Source organism: Neophocaena asiaeorientalis, unplaced genomic scaffold, assembly GCF_003031525.2.
Source record: "Neophocaena asiaeorientalis asiaeorientalis breed wild unplaced genomic scaffold, Neophocaena_asiaeorientalis_V1.1 scaffold548, whole genome shotgun sequence".
Lineage (NCBI taxonomy): Eukaryota > Metazoa > Chordata > Mammalia > Artiodactyla > Phocoenidae > Neophocaena > Neophocaena asiaeorientalis.
Window position 1 is genome coordinate 709,782 of NW_020172009.1, and position 5,227 is coordinate 715,008.

The 5,227-nt window shown below is 46.1% G+C and overlaps 1 protein-coding gene across 1 annotated transcript in view; it reads left to right on the forward strand.

Moving 5' to 3' along the window:
* The window catches only part of LOC112402869 (proton-coupled amino acid transporter 1), a 162,909-nt gene extending 160,177 nt beyond the window's left edge, over positions 1–2,732 (forward strand). Inside the window, exon 12 of the transcript XR_003003781.1 lies at positions 2,442–2,732. The gene's annotated coding sequence lies outside the window, so the exon portion shown is untranslated. The remainder of the gene's footprint in view (positions 1–2,441) is intronic.
* Positions 2,733–5,227: the final 2,495 nt, after the last annotated feature.

Below are 5,227 nucleotides of genomic sequence, written 5' to 3' on the forward strand. Positions count from 1 at the left end.
AAAAAAAAAAAAAAAAAAAAAGACTCTGGAGTTGGATGAATCTGGATTTAAACCCAGGGTCTCCCCTTAATATCTCCCTGACCTCGGACAAATCAGCCTACTTCTCTGACTGAGCCTCAGTGCAAAAGGATGCTAATAATGGTACCATCTGTTGACCTCTGTCTTCTGGCTCTTCATTCCATGCTCTTGCCCCCATGTTTGTTCTCAACTTTTCCAGTGGGGGCACGTAACTGCAAAGGAGAGAGGGCTTGGGCCCCTGAGGGCATGGGAGCAGAATCTGAAATCACTCACAGCAAACACGTCTTTCCTTTGAGACACGCATCAGCCAGACTGCCAGGAAGTCCACTTTGGGCACATACCCCAGGGAAGTGAGTGCTTATGTCCACAAAGAGACACACACAGGGACGGTCATAGCGATGTCATTCCTAGAATCCAGAAACTGGAAACAAGCCAAATGTCCAGTAACAGTAAAATCAGTAAACTAAGCCATAGTACATGAGCACAAAAAAATAGCAGACCACTGCTACACGTAGTAACGTGGATGAATCTCAGACAACACACTGAGATAGGCAAGGCAGACCCCAAGCAGCATATGCTATATGACTCCGTGTACATGAAGTTCAGGAACAGGCAAAACGAATTCACTGAGCTGTACTTATTAAGATAAGTGAACTTTATTGTATGTAATGCCAATTTTTAAAAAATGTTTTAATTTAGAAAAAAGAAACAACATGTAATTTTTGCAATCTATCCAAATACGTTTGCACTTTAACAGTGATTTCCTCCAGAATGTTTCAGGAAAATGGACTCTTCAGGAGTATAGGCCTTGTTTATCCAGTGGACTTCAGTCCCCTCTCCTTGGAGGCACACTCCCAGGTTAAGAAGCTTTCCCCCTCACTCCAGTTTGAATGATCTCCATAAACATCCAAAGCTGAGAGTCACAAACTAATGGTTCCTGAGCCACAGTCACCCCTCCTCACATTCTTTTTAACCGACTCTAGGTTTTTTTCATTTTTATCAATGAGTTGTTTTAAATCCAGGCTTCTCTTGAAATTTTGGTTGATCTGAAAAATGGGCATGTTGGCAGCAGATGCCGTAGATTTTAAGTATGTGAGTTCCCCTAGTCCCTCCCGGCTTGCCTCACTCATCCCCTAGGTCTCCCTGGCCTCTGCTAGCATTTGAGTGTGTGCCCTGCTAGCTCACCTTGGATTTGAACCGCCACTGCTCTCCTATCCAACTCCTTCCCTGGCTTCTAGGTCCCTCCTCCAGAAAGCCCCCCAGATAGGCCACCTAACACTGTCCTCTCCCTTCTAGGTCAAGGGCAAGTAAACTATGGCCCATGGGCCGGTGCAGCCCATTGCACTGCCCGCAAGCTAAGAATGGGTGTTAGATTTGTAAATAATTGAAAAAAATCAAATCAAGCATAATATTTTGTGATACGTGAAAATTAAAAGAAATTCAAATCTCAGTGTCCATACCTAGTTTTATGGGAACACAGCCGTGCTCACTCATTTAGGTACCGTCTATGGCTGCTCTCATGATACAATGGCAGAGTTGAGGAGTTACATCAGAGATGGTATGGCCCACAGAGCCTAAAATATCAATATTTACTGTCCAGCTCTTTGCAGAAAAAGTGTGCCAGCCTGTGCTCTAGGTCCCCCCAGTCCACGGGATTGTTGCTGTATCACCTTTACAGCCTGTGCTGTTTGGATAATGAGATAATTTGCCCTGTCTGTACTCTTTAATGAGACAGTGTCATATGCCACCTTTGTACCACTCCTTCCACAGTCTTACCTCCGGTGGGGCAGATAGTTCTCTGCCTTAGGGCTTGGGAGAGGAGGAACAGCCTGAACCCCCAGAAATGGATTTGGGAAGATTCTGGGGAGGACATCCAAGCTAAGACACCAAAGGAGACAAAGACCTGGATACCTACTTCCTCTTTTAACTGCCCATGCTTACAGGAACCCTAGAACCCTAAGTCTCTAGGCCTGACAGGAACTTCGGAGAGCCTTCCATCCATCCATCCATCTATCCATCCACTCACCCAACACTGTTAGCTCCCCTGTATGTTTAGTACTGTGCTAGGTTAGACTGGAAACTAAAACTTGGTCCCTGCCCCCAAGGAACATAGAGCTTAGTGGGTGAGACAGATGTCTAGAGACAAGACTGTACTTCAGTGTGAAAATCATTATAGAGAGATGTGAGCACACAGCTGAAAGAGATGCTAACTCTAATTCTTTGATTTGGCAATTGAAGAAAAGGAGGTTAACCAGAGAGGCTAGGAAACTTGCCCAAGGTCCCACTACAAGTTAGTGATGGACGTGGAACTAGAATCCTTTCCCAACTCCCACTTCTTTGCCCTTTGCTCTCCCATTCCTTCCTCCTGTCCTTCACTTAACACGTATTGTGGAGCCCCTACCAGATGCCAATCACTGCTCTAGGTGCTGGGCCTGCAGTAAGTGAGAGAGATAGACACGTTTCCTGCCTGCCGGAGCTTCCACTGCGGGAGAAGACAGAATTAACACATCAGCAAATCAATCAATTGGATGATGGGAGCTAACTGTGAGCTCTCAAGAAAATAAAGCAGAGGAAGGGCCAGAGTGGCTGGGTATCACGCCAGTGGGGTGGCCGGCAAAGGCCGCTCTGAACAGATGACCCCTGAGGGGACCCAGAGTGATGAGAAGCCAGCCACACAAGGTCAGAGAGGAGCATTCCAGGCGGAAGGAAAAGCGGCAGCCAGGCCTTGTTCTGTGCTTCCTCCAAGACAACTCCTTCCTCCACTCGGAACAGGAGAGCCGTACGCTGGAAGGTAGCTTGAGACTATTTATTGCTTGGGGTTTTGCTCTGGTTTTTGCTTGTTTGGTGCCATTTGCTGTGCCAGCTGGAAGCGCCAGGAGAGGAGGTGGCGGTGGGGTCGGGGGAGAGGGGGTGCCGTGAATTGATAGGGGAAGGTAGTTGGGAGGAAATTCTGATGGAGATGTGAAAAGGGAGAGGGTTTCTCTCTGCGTACGCAACTGACAGTAGATGAGACCCTGCAAGATGCTAGTCGGTTCCCAAAAGGTAACAAAACCTCTGTCGCAGCCCCGTCGTTGCGGCACTTAATTCTTTAAAGGATTATCCCTGAGACTGGGTGAGGGCACGGAGCTCAACCTGGGAGTTCTGGCAGCCACACAACCTCCTCTGAGGCAGCAGGGAGACCTGGGGACCCCAATTGCCTCAGCAACAACTGGGTCGGGAGCCAGGGAGCCAGGGTTGTAGTCCTATCTCTGCCCCAAGGGACCGTGTGAACTTGGGTGGGTAGCCCGCCCTCCCTGGACCTCAGGTGTCTCATCTATGCAATTAACGAGGACGTGGTAAGAAGCATAGTTTCAAACTATGCTTCAAGGAGCCCTCCAGTCCCAGAGAGAGGTTTTTAGGGCTGCCTTGGGGGCAGGGGCAGCAGGAGATAGGACGGATAGAAGTGGGCCCTCACTCTTTTCAACCAGAACCACCTACTTGAACCTGTTTCACACTCTGGGTTTCTTCATGAGGAAGTATGTGTAGTAATAATGAAAAGAAACACTGAACCCTCGCTCCCACGATGTTGGTTGATTACGTGTGCTAATGTGTGCAAAATGCTTACTGCAGTTACCCTGCATGGTACTTGTATCATGAGCATGTATATTTTATAGATGAGGAAACTGAGGCTCTGAGCTGTTAAGTACCCCTTCTAGGATCTGAGCTAGGAGGCAAAGGCTTGTGGTCAGGCCCCTTTTAACTGGCCCCCATTCAGAGTACAGGTGTTTTGTATTAAAGTAATAGGCTCTTGAGTTGAGGACTCAGCTACTTACTAACAGGCCTTGAGTACCCTGAGGGTTATTGAAAGAGATAACGCACATGAGATACTTCACATGGAACTTGGCTTATGGTAGAGGCTCGATAATCGTTAGCTACTATCATGGGTATTCGTGTTTTAATTTCCTGTGAAGACTGATTCCACTTCTAAAACGTGTTTGGAAAGGACTGGAGTAAATGATCCCTAAAGATCTTCCAGCCCTGGCAGTCTCCTTCTCAAAGAGAGGGATGCAGCTGTGGGTGAGTACGCTGCTGCCTGGGGGGTTGGGGGAGGTGCTAGCTGGTAAAGAGGCTTTCCTTAGTTTTTACAAAATGAGAAAAAGAAGGATAAGCCAGTGAGATTTTCAAAAAATTTACTTTATTTCATTTAAAGGACTGTACTTGAATCAGAGATGAAAACCTATCTAAGAACAAAAATGCCTGGTGATTGTCGAGCCCTGGCTGTGTCCTGGACATTTTACACAGATGTTTTTGCTTAATCCTCACAACGCCCCCTCATATAATTGAGAAAACTGAGGCTCAGCACAGTCAACTAATTTCTCTGCGGTCCCACAGCTGAAAAGGGGCAGAGCTGAGACACACTGAGGCCCTTGGGACACAGAGCTCTGCCCTCTTAACCAATATGCCATCTGTCCTAGAGCTGACTTTTATGTTTAATGGCTTTATTGAGATGCAATTTACATTGCCATAAAATTCACCCATTTAAAGTGTACAAATCGATGGCTTTTTGTTTATTTACAGCGATCGCCCTAATATAATTTTAGAACCTTTTCATCACCCCCACCCCCAAATTGCATACCCATTAGTAGTCACTCCCCAATCCTCATGCCTCACCTCCAGCCCCTGCCAAGCTCTAATCTATTTTCTGCCTCTATAGATTTGCTTAATCTGGACATTTCAAATAAATGGAATCATATGTGTTCTTTTGTTCCTGGCTTCTTTCACTGAGCATAATGGTTTTGAGGTTCATTCATGTGGTAGCATGTATTAGTACTTCATTCTTTTCTGTGGCTAAATAAAATTCCATTGTATGGGTGTACCCCACTTTGTTTATCCCTTCACCAGTTGATGGACATTTGGGCTTTTTCTACTTTTTTAGGAATTAGGAATAATGCCTCTATGCACATATGTATATGGGGTGGGGTTTTCTTTTTTGACATATGTTTTCATTTCTCTTGGGTAGAATGGCTGGGTCATATGGTAACTCTATCCTTAGCGTTTTGCAGAACTGCCGAACTGTTTCCCAAAGCGGCCATTTTGCATTCCCACCAGCGGTGTATAAAGTTTCCAGTTTCTCTACATCCTTGCCAACACTTGCTATTATAGCCAACCTAGTAGGTGTGAATGGTATGGCACTGGAGTTTTGATTTGCATTTCCCTAATGACTAAGGAT